This window comes from Engystomops pustulosus, chromosome 10, assembly GCF_040894005.1.
Source record: "Engystomops pustulosus chromosome 10, aEngPut4.maternal, whole genome shotgun sequence".
Lineage (NCBI taxonomy): Eukaryota > Metazoa > Chordata > Amphibia > Anura > Leptodactylidae > Engystomops > Engystomops pustulosus.
In genome coordinates this window covers 70,789,498-70,803,958 of record NC_092420.1, presented here as the reverse complement: position 1 = coordinate 70,803,958, position 14,461 = coordinate 70,789,498, and the positions used below count along the sequence as shown (strand labels likewise).

General features: G+C 42.7%; 1 protein-coding gene across 1 annotated transcript in view; it reads right to left on the bottom strand.

Moving 5' to 3' along the window:
* PALMD (palmdelphin) overlaps positions 1 to 10,787 on the bottom strand; it is a 65,066-nt gene extending 54,279 nt beyond the window's left edge. Inside the window, exon 1 of the mRNA XM_072128134.1 lies at positions 10,565 to 10,787. The gene's annotated coding sequence lies outside the window, so the exon portion shown is untranslated. The remainder of the gene's footprint in view (positions 1 to 10,564) is intronic.
* Positions 10,788 to 14,461: the final 3,674 nt, after the last annotated feature.

Below are 14,461 nucleotides of genomic sequence, written 5' to 3'. Positions count from 1 at the left end.
ATACACACAGGTTTATATAATCACACACATTTATACACTTAAATACACACAGAAGATTCTACACTCACTTTTATATACTCGTTCACACATACATACGTATACACATATGCACACATTTATGTACTCATTACATACATTTATACACTAATACATACAGTATATACAAACTCATACTGTATATACATAAAGTATATATGCATCAAAGTTGTATACTGTTTATATACATACATATAGCATACATACATCATATTCTTTTACATACGGTATACATCCAATGTGTATACACATACATGCAGTATAAAAACACCATATACACACACATACTGAATCTACATACAGCATATTCACACATACATACAGTATACACACATAATGCATATACATACAGCATAGACACATACATACAGTATATACAATGAATACATACCGTATATACTCGAGTATAAGCCGACCCGAGTATAAGCCGAGACCCCTAATTTTACCACAAAAAACTGGGAAAACCTATTGACTCGAGTATAAGCCGAGGGTGGGAAATGCATTGGTCACAGACCCCCCAGTATATAGCCAGCCAGCCAGCCCCCAGTAGTATACAGCCCAGCCAGCCCCCAGTAGTATACAGCCCCCCCCCAGTAGTATACAGCACAGCCTGCCCCCAGTAGTATACAGCACAGCCTGCCCCCAGTAGTATACAGCACAGCCTGCCCCCAGTAGTATACAGCACAGCCGTGCCCCCAGTAGTATACAGTCGTGCCCCCAGCAGAATAAAAAAATAAAGTTATATACTCACCGTGCGTCCCGATGCGCAGCGCTGCTCCCCCGATGTCATCACGGCTCCTATTCTTGCTTCAGCTTGCTGGGCGCCGTCTTGTTCTTCTCGCGGGCGGCGCCTAGTATGACGCGCCACTGCTGACGTCATACTAGGCGCCGCCCGCGAGAAGAGCATGGCGGCGCCCAGCACGCTGAAGGAAGAAGAACAGCCGGGAAGCCAGAAGAGGAGCCGCGATGACATCGGGGGAGCAGCGCTGCGCATCGGGGCCACCGGAGGGTGAGTATATAAGTTTATTATTTTTTTAGTCAATTTTAGTATTGACTCGTGTATAAGCCGAAGGGACGTTTTTCAGCACATTTTTTGTGCTGAAAAACTCGGCTTATACACGGTACATAATGCATATACATACAGCATATTCACATATATACAGTAAATACAGCAAACACATGGTATATACAACATTTACACACATACTGCGTATACATGCAGTATATACACACCTACATAGGGTATATACAGCATATACATACATACAGCAAATACACACGCATACAGCATGTACACATACATAAAGTATATACTATACAGCAAATACACACACATACAGCAAATACACACATACGTACAGTATATACCCACATGCATACAGTATATACTGTACATCAAATACACACATACAGCACATACACACATGCATACAGTATATACACACATACATACAGTATATACTATACAGCATATACACATACATACAGTAAATACACACATACAAACAATATATACTGTACAGCATATACACACAAGTACAGCAAATACACACATACAGCATAGATTCATATAGCTATACATACATATATAGGTACTTACATTTCCTGCAGACCGGCTGCTGTGGCATCATGCCGGGGAGTTTCTTCTGGCTGGTAGATGGCTGTGGCATCGCGCGGGCCTACGCACCCGGGGAGCCACGGAAGTAGCAGGCGGCTGTGGAAGGAGTGAGGTCGGACAGCCCCGGACGGAGTGGGCCGGCCGCGTACATACTGGGCTGGGCAGCCGCGGAACGGGCGGCCACAGATGAGATAAAACGGGCGCCCGCAGTTGGAGTAGGCCGCCGATGGAGTGAGTGGGTCGGCAGGCACGAACGGAGTGGGTCGGGCAGCCGCGGATGGCCTGGGCCCGGGGGCGGCCGCAGTTGCAGTAGAGATGAGATAAAACGGGCGCCGGCAGTTGGAGTAGGCCGCCGATGGAGTGAGTGGGTCGGCAGCCACGGACGGAGTGGGTCGGGCAGCCTCGAAGGGGCTGGGCCCGGGGGTGGCCGCAGTTGCAGTAGACCGAGTAGGCGGGCCCGGCAGCAGGCACAGTTGAAATGGCCAGGCCATGCGCTACACTGTTGGAGCTGTCAGGGGCGGATTGGCCGCAAATGAAGAGGTGGAGTCGGGTGGCCACAGATGAGGTGGGCGGACTGGGGCGGCACAGGGGCCCGTATTGATGTCCCATTGCCCTAGTACGCAGTGAAGGATGGGCATGAGAAAATAGAGTTTATAAATTTTGTCTTGGCTGTTCATCCCGGGCCCCTAAGCCGCCGGGCCCCGTAGCAACCGCTACGGCTGCTACGGCTATTGTTACGCCACTGGCAAGATGGCAAGTAGAGAAAAAAGAATACATAAAACAGAGTCCAGAAAATAAAATAATTAAAAGAATAATTTTTTGGTAAAAACACTGGGCAAGCATGTACAGCATGAAGGATAAAATTAAATCTTATCGAAAAAAAACAAAAACACAGCTTCTGACACTGTATGAGTGACATATGTAAGTGCACAATATACATTTCCAGCCTAATCGGATCATCACCCCCAGATTGTGAATGTTTCTGAAACCCACTCCGTTCTCTTCTTTGATGGATATTTCTTTTCAGCATTACTCATGGTTTAGCAGGTTTTTCACCGCTAATTATCTATTAGACGTTTATGTTTCTGTATGGGCTGATATCTATGATAATTTGCTGACCTACTTGTTACATTCTTCTCCCTACTGTCATATTACAGCAATATAAAAGAAAATATATAAAACAGATATGAAAACTTATTGTAACAAAGAAGGAACCAGGTAAAAAAGTGTTTGGATGAGGTGGTCTTAAGTACTGTAACCACAGTGTGTACTAAATGGAGCTGCCCTCCAGGGTCGGATTAAGACTGCCATGGGCTCTGGGCTATATGAAAATTGTGTCCCCCCTACCCCGACAAGTCTAAGACTTTTTGTAATGGTTAGCCATTTATTGTACAAGAACCAAGCCTAAGATGGTGGGGTCTCTTCTGTTGGTTTTTGAGTTCTGCAGGTTGAGGTCCTTTGAAGGACCTTCAAAGATACTAAAAATGCTCTTGTATACATGTGTGCTGAAAGCAAGGATTTGAGGGGTACAGGGTATCAAACTTGGTGATGGGTGTGGGTACCCATACTGCTGCCCTCACATGATTTCTGAAGCAGATGAGCCTGGTACACTTGTACAGTAAAAGTAGTAATGTGCCGTCTACTGATTGGCTCTACTTGTCCCCAATGTGCAATTTTACAAAAACATGATCAGCCATTCAGGCAGATCTGAATATCAGAAAAGTTGGGTTGCAGCTATAGTTAATAGAGATCTCCACTCTCACTACCAAAGGTGAAAATAGTAGGAAGTAATAGAAAAAGAAAATCACAATCTAGCAGAACATAGAGAATTGACCAGGAGGTTAATCTCAACATGTCAGTAAAAGTAAGCAGAGTAATCAAAGGTTGAGACAAGTCACAGATAGAACACAAATGCCTGACATTCCAGGGTTTGGGCTCATGGATATTTATGGAAATCAGTAAACGTGGACCTTGCTTTGCAGATTCACACCCAACGTCTCAATGACAGAAGAATTTATAATCTACACTATATCTACACTTCAAAATCCTATAGTATAAAGCAGCAACACTGACATAGCTATAGGGGGTTGCGAAGCTGTGGAGGTCACAAAAAGCAGACCCCAGGCAATCGAAAGTACAAATCACAGTACAGGGTATATGTGTCTTTTGGGGACAGAGAGTGTACTTAACTTGCTCTGGCTCCTTGTTCCCACTGGTCTATCAGTCCAGGATGCCATGGGACCAATTTGCACCACATGATGTCACTTCTTCTCATATCAAAAATATTGTCCAATTGGGGAGGCCATTGAAATGGGTCCTGTGACTCAATGCATTTTTGTCAGAGCCATCAGTGTCAAATGCAAGAAGACAACAGCACAACATGGCAGCACAACATGGCAACTGGGAGACATAGGGAGACATGCACCTCCCTCCAATTGCTGGAAACTGCATTTAAGTGTTTTTTTTCCTCCTTTTAAAGGAATCGGTCACAATGAAAATGATATGTATTCTGCGGGCAGATTACTATAGAGCAGGAGGAGCTGAATAGATTTTATATAGTTTCCTATTTGTAGGCAGCATGTTAGAGCAGGTGGAGCATGCCGAAGCATCATGTCCTGTTTTCTATTCTATCCACCTAGCCCCAGAACTACACAGAATGAAGATTAAAGTAGTGCTCTGCAGGGGCGGATTACTACCTCCATGGGCCCTGGGCTGTATGAATATTATAACCCCTACAAGTTAGAAATTAACTTCCTACATATGGCACTAGAATCAAGCATCTTGAAGAATGGAGCATGGTGGGTAGTTTGGTGGGTGGTTTTAGTGGCCTGAGCCTCTAGAAGTCTCTACTGTCTCTACTGCCCAAAACGCCTATATTATACTCCACTAATACAGCTCTGTTCTCGGTGGTTGACCTTCGGAACTGCAGCTGAGCACATATTCAAGTGAATAGCAGTCGAGCTGCATCTCCTATGGCTGGTCACTGACCAGAGAACAAGGCTGGACTTCCCTGTTCCATTCACGGTATTGATTGCGGCACCATCGGATGCTGGAATTGGCAGACGGGAGTCTTGAAACCCAATGGATAAGTCATCAATATCATAAACCTGGGAACTTTAAAGTTATTCTGGTGTGAACTGATTGAAATTATTAATAATAGTTTGCCAAAAACATTCTGGTACACCCTGGTATCTCTTTTTCCAAATTACACGGCAACAAGGGTGGGCTTGGAATTTCCATTTTCGGTGTTGAAAGCAAGATCTCAATCTACTGCCATCTTAGGCGGATTGGAATTATGTGACAACACATTTATGATCCCATATCTCTGGAAAACATGTTATTCGGCGCATGTAAAATAATCTGTAATATTGTAGAGCCAATGCAACGCTAGAAGTAAATAAAAAGTGTTTATACGTTTATTTGAATATTACATATATACTTGTTATGAATAGTATATATAGGTATTTTTTTTCTACATCTATGGATTTTAGAGCTGAAGCTTTTTAAAAAAATAAATCTGAAATAATTCTGATTCACTATGAAGCAGAATCAACACTACATGGAACCATAGAAAAATATTATTATACCTTGTAGACGTTTTATGTTGATTCATTAAAAATGTGAATGGCAAGTCCTGAATATAAACCCATGCTGCCATCTGCGACCTCGACCTACCCCCTTGCGCTCTGCACTGGGGTGTCATCACTTGTTTCAGCTCTCCTCTACAGCGGGACTACTGCAGGACATAGCGACCTGGTGACCCTGGACAGGATATGAAAAGGCGAAACCCAATGGGGTCACTCTGGAAGTAGCACATTTCCAAACTGTTCCCTTTGTTTGCAGTGTTTTTGCACAGGCCCCAATGTGCACAGTAGAATACATGGAATACATGGAGGATGTGGAGTGTATGGATCATGTGCCTAACATGTAAGTGGCATGTATTTATCATGTTTATCACATGAGTTAAATTTTAATGTGTCAGAAGTTGAACTGATCTGGTATCTAATTTGAGAAATTGAGCAGTTTCTAGTAGTTTTTTCTTTCAGGGGCCCCTTTGCCATCTCTCAGATATCACTAGGATTAGTCAGACACTTTTGTACTCAACTCCTGTCAGCTCTTAGTTTATAGGTGCCCCTTGAAAATAAGAAGTAATTACAATTAGTCACCACTATATCCCATCACTGTAGTTCAAAGTTAATCACTTTAGTTCTTGTAACAAACCTCTTTTGAAGATTACGGCAACTCACGCTCAGGAGGATGGAAGACGCTCTACTGACACCTTATAAGAAGCGTCAGGACGGGAAGCATTTTTCATAAAAAAACTTTTAGACACAAAAACACCCACTTTTACATTAAAAGGTATATGAAAACTTGAGCTCCACTCCCCTGCCAGAGCGAATTTGTGGCACTATTAGTGACTATTAGTGACCTTTGAGGTGTCAGGGGAGGGCCCAGTTAACATTTGCTAATAGGTTTCAAACCTATTACAGCTGATCGCTAGAAGTAATGGAAAGGCAGTGGAATACCATGCACACAACTTATTTTTAAAAACCTGCCTAAAATAGATATTTACTTCAAACATGTTGACCCAAAACTAGAAAAACAAGGTTGTTGACCTCTCAAAGACAGCACCACACTTACCACAAGCTGTGCATGATATTGCAGCTCAGCGTCACTCACTTCAGGAGAGGTACAGTGTAGTGATGGGAATCCGGCTCTTCTTAGCGATCTGGCTCATTAGGCTCCGCTCACTAGGAAGAGCCGGCTCTGCTGGCTCCTGAAAGGCTCCCTATTAAATATATAATAGGGAGCCGTAGGCTAGTTAGGTGCCCCGCACCACTCCACTTTTAATCCGACATTATCAGGGGGTGCGGTGAGCCGTTTAGGGGTGAGGTTTAGTGAGCCAGCTCAGGTCACGCACGAACAAGAGCTAGCTCTTTGTGCCGGCTCGTTCGTGAACGACCCATCACTAGTACAGTACCTAGGTACAGGTGTCGAGCTGCAGTCATGTGGTTCAAGCCATCAACAATATTAAAATAATCAGCCATTGTATCAGGGGTGTAACTAGGGGAGGCTCGGCCCCATAGCAGACTTCTAAATGGGCCCCTTTCTCCTAAAAAAATAAACTGTGAGAAATTGATAGGGAAAGTAATTGAGGGCAGATATGTTTCCCCTAGGTTTCTGTCTTAGGCTATATTCACACGGCCATTTGGATTTCTTCCATTAAAGGGAACCTGTCACCAGGGACCTCGTTTTTCACTAAAGACAGATTGTAAAAGCCCATGACACCAGCAGTGCAAAAATGCCTCTCTGACTTTTCTAAGCATTTGCATTACAATATAATTGTGTGTTGTACCTTGCACCCTGACAAAATCCTGGGGTAGTCACAGGGGCTGGACTTTGGTTTGGATGCATTTCAAAAAACCACATGTGCCTTGTCTGTTATTTACTCCTCAGAGCTTGGCCCCCACCTTTGTGCTCCTGTACAGCTCCACCTCCTGCTCCTTCTCAGAGGTCACAGCTTTGTCAGCCTGACATTAGTGGGGAAGGGACAAGCTGTACAGGAGCACAAACATGGAGACAGCCTGCAGCTCAAACAGGTCACATGTTTTTTGAAATGCATGCAAACCAAAGTCCAGCCCCTGTGACTACCCCAGGATTTTGTCAGGATGCAAGAGTGAGTTATAACACACAATTATATTGTAATGCAAATGCTTAGAAAAGGCAGAAAGGCATGTTTGCACTGCTGGTGTCATGGGCTTTTACAATCTGTCTTTAGTGAAAAATTAGGTCCCTGGTGACAGGTTCCCTTTAACATCCATTGTAATTAATTTGTCTTTTATTACAATTAAGTACATTTTCTGTGTAATTTTATATTGAGAACTGAGTAGCTCCTTTTTTTCTTGTGGTATTTATGATATTTGGGAGTAGTTCCGTATTTTGAAGGGGGAGGGCTAGATGCCCGGTCCTATTATGTAGCAAAATGAAGATGTGGTATTTGATATATTCACACGGCCGCTGGGGGACATATATACGGCCGACATATATACGCCGTGTATATACATCCCCCATAGGCCAGCAATGGGCGCACAGCACCATACGGAGCGGTACAGTGCCGCACCCGGGGAAAAGATAGGACATTTCCTATCCTTCCCTGCAATACGGCGCCGTGTGCCATACATCGCTATGGAGAGGGGTGGGGGTGAGCAGTGCTCACCCCCTCCTCCTCTTGCGGGCGCAGACGTATGCCCACCGTGCTACGGTTCGCCGGGCACATGGTCACGTGAATGTAGCCTTAGGGTGATGCCACATGTGGCATTTTTGGTCCGTTTTTAAGCATGCATTTTCATTTAAAAATACATGCACTTTTAAAACACATCCGTTTTTTACTGTTTACCATGCGTTTGGCTGCTTTGAAGATAAACGGCTTCTAAGCAGCCAAACGCATGGTAAACGGTTAAAAACAGATGCGTTTTAAAAACGGGCCAAAAACACCACGTGTGGCATCACCATTAGGTTCCAGGGGAGTTGTTATGTGTATTGGAAAGCAGAAAGCCGGAATAAAGGGGACCTGGAGAAAAGAGAAGGGCACGTTCCCAAGTCCATGGTACATCTCGGATTTTGGACCACACATCTGTGCAATCAGCTCCACCTACAGCAGGTATACAAAGAGGTGCAGACTGTGGGTCTCATGCAGAGCGCTGCATGTGAGGGCTGAGACCACAAAGTCTAAGGGTGGTGTCACACATTGGCGTTTTGAACCAGTTTTTAGGCTGTTTTTAAGCAGTTCGTTAAAAAATGCATAAGTTTTTTACAGTTTTTCCATTTATAAGATGGATGCGTGTTCATAACGCCACGTGTGACACTACCCTAGGGCTTGCAAACACGGCTGTGAGTGTCTGAAGGAATCGTGTTACACGGCCCATGTTATAAGTGCACCGAAAAAAGTTGGTGCACTCTGTCAGAGCAGTGCAGGGGGCGCCAGATTCATGAAGAATGTGCGCCAGAGTCTGTCACACACTGCACCCTCTACAGGCAAATTGCAAATATTACAAATTGCACTGTTTTTTGATAAATACGGGCGTGGGCTAAATATGGGCGTGACTTTTTTTTAAGTCTTAGTCCCTGTCTCAATCTGTTAGTCCAATTACCTGTCTCTACCAAAGCATATCCTCCACATTACATACTTGTACACTCACACATTTGTACAATCACACACTTTTATACACTCAAACACATTTATGCACACTATATACATTAATACACTTATACATACAGTATATACACTTTTTATACACACATACAGTATATACACACATCAAAAACACACAAATACAGTATATATACATATTATTACACAGGGATTGGACCGACGCAGGGGCTTTCCTGTTTCAATGCCTGCACACTAGCTGCAGCCGGTGAATTTTCACAAGTGCCTGTCGTAGAAATAAACGCTGTGGAAGCCCTCTTCGGATACATCAAGAGACCGCAGCCTCTTAATGTACACAGCTGCGCCGGAGAAGCGGCGGGGCTATAATACAATGGAACAACTGCACCGGTGTATAATAAATAGCCCCCAAACGGTATAATCACCATACACACGTACACTACATAACATATACACAGATAAAGAATATACACACATACATTCGGTATATATACACCGTATATACATACCATGCATGCATTATGTCGGTTTTATTAGGTGTCATAGGGACAGGGACGTAACTTGAGGGGGTGCAGAGGGTGCAATTTACACCACTGGTCATAGATACGTTTATGCATCACTATTTGAGGAAGTGTCCACAAAAGAGGTAAATAGCTTTGAGGAAAAATGGGGAATGGCCTAAAATTACAGCAAAATATATAAATGAGATTACCATAAAATGGAACTACAATATTTTTGCGCAAGTGTTTTTTTTTTTTCAATATCCTCCATGACCTTCTATAGTTTACTAGAAGGTTGAAGGTCATATGACCAGTAGCTTACACAGAGCTCCACAAGTGCCTGCCGAGGTTCCAGACTTATTAGAATTCTCACCTGAGGGGATGATTCTGTTTTTTTCCATCATGTCTAACTAATATTTAACTTGGAAATGCATTGTTTTCTTACAAACACACACTAGTTATAGAGAATGCCTGCCTGTACCTGACATAATGGCGAATTTATCAAGCCATGAAATCTGGCATCATAAAGTTGGATAATGAGTATTGAGGAAACATTTTTGCACAACTGACTTTAAATGCCTTTAACTTAAAGGGGTATTCGAAGATTTACATATATGTATCAATATCAATCAGATTAGAGTCCGCTAACAATCCGCTGCTCGAAGAGACTACAGTGTTCTGGTGAGTATTGTGGTCTCATTACTCACTAAGCACAGCACCGCACATTGTATGGTGGTTGATCTTGGTACTACAGCTCTACCATATTCACTGGAATAACTAAGGGGGCATTCCCATGGCTGTGTGCTAGCCCGGACCAGATCCCGGGCAAGCACAGGTCCGGGTAGAGGAGAGGGGATCTCTGGCGCCCACACAGTCCTGTTGTGGTGAAGCACCATGTGTTCACCGCAGCAATGGCCTGGAGCCATAAAAATCTATGGGACCGGGATCTGGTTGCAAATCATAAGTTTGAATGAGCTTTAACTGAGCTGCAAACAGACCATGTGACAAATAGACTGGTGAGGATGGTGGGTGATATTGATCACATATCCTAAGGCTGCATTCAAAAGTATGGTTCCCCCTCTTTGCAGCTTTCTCCTTAGATGGTACAGGGTTCAGCCGCTCCTTTTCTTACCTAGTAACATGGCTGATGGAAATAAAGAGGTGACCACACACATTATAGAATTTGCTCCCGACCCTGAGTAACCCTAATAGTGACCACCATTGTCTTATAAGGAAACTTACCTTTGGATGCTGAAGTATTAGGCTAAGTCAGTTCAGGTGGTAGTTCTTCACACAACCTGAGCCTACAACAGCCATTGTGTCCTGGATCTCTGACCATAAACTGAAAGCTGTAAAGTTCTACTAATGAAAGCCCAGTTTTCAATTTCTGCCAGGTCCAGCCCAGTTACAGGAGCTTATGGTGAATACGTCTCCAGCACTTCTAGATTTCCAAATCATCCCCGGGAAGCCACAGCTTTCCAGAAGTCTTATATGACTAAGTTAAAAGTAGAATAAACCCTTGTTTTTCAGTACAGACAGAACTTTGCCCCTTTGGTTTAGTGACCTGCACTGGGTTCAAGATTCACAAACACATTTTGCATGAGATGAGTCATATTTTGGACAATGAATAGAGAAAAGATGAAAGCTCAATCCGCTTTGGCTATTTATACTCCCCAAAATCAGTACAGAAACAGATAGCACTAGGAAGGGGCATATACAGAATTCATAGGGCCCAACCTCACAACAAATGAAGTTAATGTGGCTTGGTTGGACCTAGTGCTACAGGTACACAAAAGAAAAAGTGACTGCATCATAGTCAGTCCTCGTGGGAAAAGTGTACTGCTCTCATTCCCATCGTAATGGTAAAGATCTGGTAGCCTGCAATCACCACAATTTACACATTTTGCCATAGAAATTGGTGAGATGAAACATGTAAACTTCACACTCAGAAAGAATATTGGTATTGTCTCTTAAATAGAAGCACTGACATTCTCAATACAGAGAGCTCCCCCTAGTGGTAGCTGCAGGAAAAAAAGAAAAAGCACTTACAGACCTCACGATATGTACAGTATCAGTATAATGGATACCATATCTCTATATCTCATCCACATACTGCACCGAAACAAATATTGTCCCATAAAACTGGATGATACTAAACCTGCAAGAAGTAAAACCTGATTTTAGGGAAAACACACATACCAAATGTGAATGTAGCAAAAAAAATGGACCAAACACATGGCCTCACATGTTGCAATATTGACTTTTGATAAAATGTGGCAGCCAATGATTGGATTTAAACAGTAAAATCCAATCTTGACAAGAAGATCTAAAAGCATGTTTTGTGTGATACATTATTAATTATTACTTTTACTTAAAGAAATTCTGAGCCACCCTGCTGCTTATGCACGATAACCCAACAGAAAGAAACAAAAATTATACACATACAAAATGATACAAATGATCTTGTCCTGTTTATTCCTCTATTCCTAAATATTCCTTACATCTTGCGCCATCTAGTGGTTATAGTTGACACATGATAATATGTCTATTTATATTTTATCTCCCAAGGACTGATTCCTTAGCTTAGTAGTAAGGCAGGTAGTATATTTATTTTAAAAATCATTTTTTTCATTCTTTTCTGCACCATTTATGATATTATCATGATATTATTATCCTGTTTAACCATAACAGGATGGATATGAGGGGTCAGTATTGGGGCCACTTCTTTTTAATATTTTTATTAATGACCTTGTAGTGGGTTTACACAGTCAAGTTTCAATATTTGCAGATGATACTAAGCTGTGTAAAGTAATAAATACTGAGGTCGATAGTTTAGCATTACAGAGGGATTTGGGGAAGCTTGAGGGATGGGCAGAGAAATGGTTGATGAGGTTTAATGTAGATATATGTAAAGTTATGCACTTGGACTATGGAAACAAAAAGTATAATTATGTTCTAAACAGTCAATTACTTGGTAAAACTGGAGCTGAAAAAGACTTGGGGGGATTGGTGGATGGTAAACTTAATTTTAGTGACCAGAGCCAGGCGGCTGCTGCTAAAGCAAATAAAATTATGGGATGCATCAAGAAAATAATAGATTCTCATGATAAAGACATAGGGGGAGATTTATCATCAATTTTCTGAGGTAAAACGGTTCTAGTTACCAATAGAAACCAATCAGAGCTCATCCTATATTTTATAAACAGCTTTAAGAAAATGAAAGCTGAACTCTGATTTGTTGCCATGGACAACTAGAACAGCTCTGTTCTAAGAGACCTATGATAAATCTCCCCCATAGTTTTGCCCTTATACAAATCCCTGGTCAGACCACACATGGAATATTGTGTACAGTTTTGGGCACCAGTGTATAAAAAGGATATAGTAGAGCTGGAACGGGTGCAGAGGAGAGCAACCAGGATTATTAGGGGAATGGGGGAACTAGAATACACTGACAGATTACAAAATTTGGGATTATTCAGTTTAGAAAAAAGACGACTGAGGGGAGACCTCATTACAATGTACAAATACCTGAACGGACAGTACAAGGATCTCTCCAAAGATCTTTTTATACCTAGGCCTGTGACCAGGACAAGGGGGCATCCTCTACGCTTAGAGGAGAGGCGATTCTACCATCACCATAGACAGGGGGCATCCTCTACGCCTAGAGGAGAGGCGATTCTACCATCGCCACAGACAAAGGTTCTTTACTGTAAGAGCAGTGAGACTGTGGAACTCTCTGCCGCAGGAGGTTGTTATGGCCGACTCTATGTACATGTTCAAGAGAGGCCTGGATGCCTTTCTGGAGAGAAAAAATATCACGGGTTATGGGGATAAAACATTTCTTACAGTGTTGGCCAAAAGTATTGGCACCCCTGCAATTCCGGCAGATAATACTTGTTTTCTTCCAGAAAATGATTGCGATCACAAATTCTTTGGTATTAATATTTTCAGTTATTTTGCTTGCAATGAAAAAAACACAAAAGAGAATGAAAAAAAAGGTCAAATCATTGATTATTTTACACAAAACTCCTCTATTTTTAGTTCAGATCGCAAAAAAAAACAGCCCAAAAACTCCACCCTACGGGTGAAGACACATGTGGCGTTTTTAGGCCGTTTTTACTAAGTGCGTTTTCAGATCGTAAAAAACGCATCCGTTTTTTAAGGATGCATCCGTTTTTTTCAAACGCATGCGTTTTTGTCAGTTTTTAATTGCGCAAAAAAAGGACAAAAAAGCATGAGTCTCTAAAAAACGGATGCGTTTTTTAATGATCTGAAAAACACACTAACTAAAAACGGCCCAAAAACGGTCTAAAAACACCATGTGTGTCTTCACCCTAAGGCCGGCGGCACACGTGGAGTTTTGAACCCGTTTTTGGGCCGAAATGGAAAAAACGCATGTGATTTTTAACGGACTGCTTAAAAACAGCCCAGATAGGGATCAAAAAGCCATGTGTGCCACCAGAGTTTCTTACAAACCTCTGCTGGAATTTTACACCATTCTTCTTTGGCAAACTGCTCCAGGTCCCTTAGGGTGAAGACACACATGGAGTTTTTGGGCCGTTTTTACTAAGTGCGTTTTCAGATTGTTAAAAACGCATGCGTTTTTTCAAAACACATGCGTTTTTGTCAGTTTTTCCGAAATTGCACAATGAAAAACGGACAAAAACGCATGCGTTTTCAAAAAACGGATGCATTTTTTAACTAAAAACGGCCTAAAAACGCCATGTGTGTCTTCACCCTTAGGCTGTGGCCACACGTTCTGCTAGTGTTGCGTTCATAATGCAACACTAGTGCACAGGGGGCGGCCCTCGGCCCAATCGCATATACGTTTCCAGAGAATGTTATGAGCGCGATGCTAGCGGAACGTGTGACCGTGGCCTGAGATGTGAAGGCGCCTTCTCCAAACTGCCATTGTGAGATCTATCCACAGGTGTTCTATGGGATTCAGGTCTGGCCACTTTACAAGTCTCTAGTGCTTTCTGAAGTGTGTTTTGGGTCATTGTCCTGCTGGAAGACCCATGACCTCTGAGGGAGACCCAGCTTTCTCACACTGGGCCCTACATTATGCTGCAAAATTTGTTGGTAGTCTTCAGGCTTCATAATGCCCGGCACAAACTCCAGCCTGGCTTTCTTATGTTT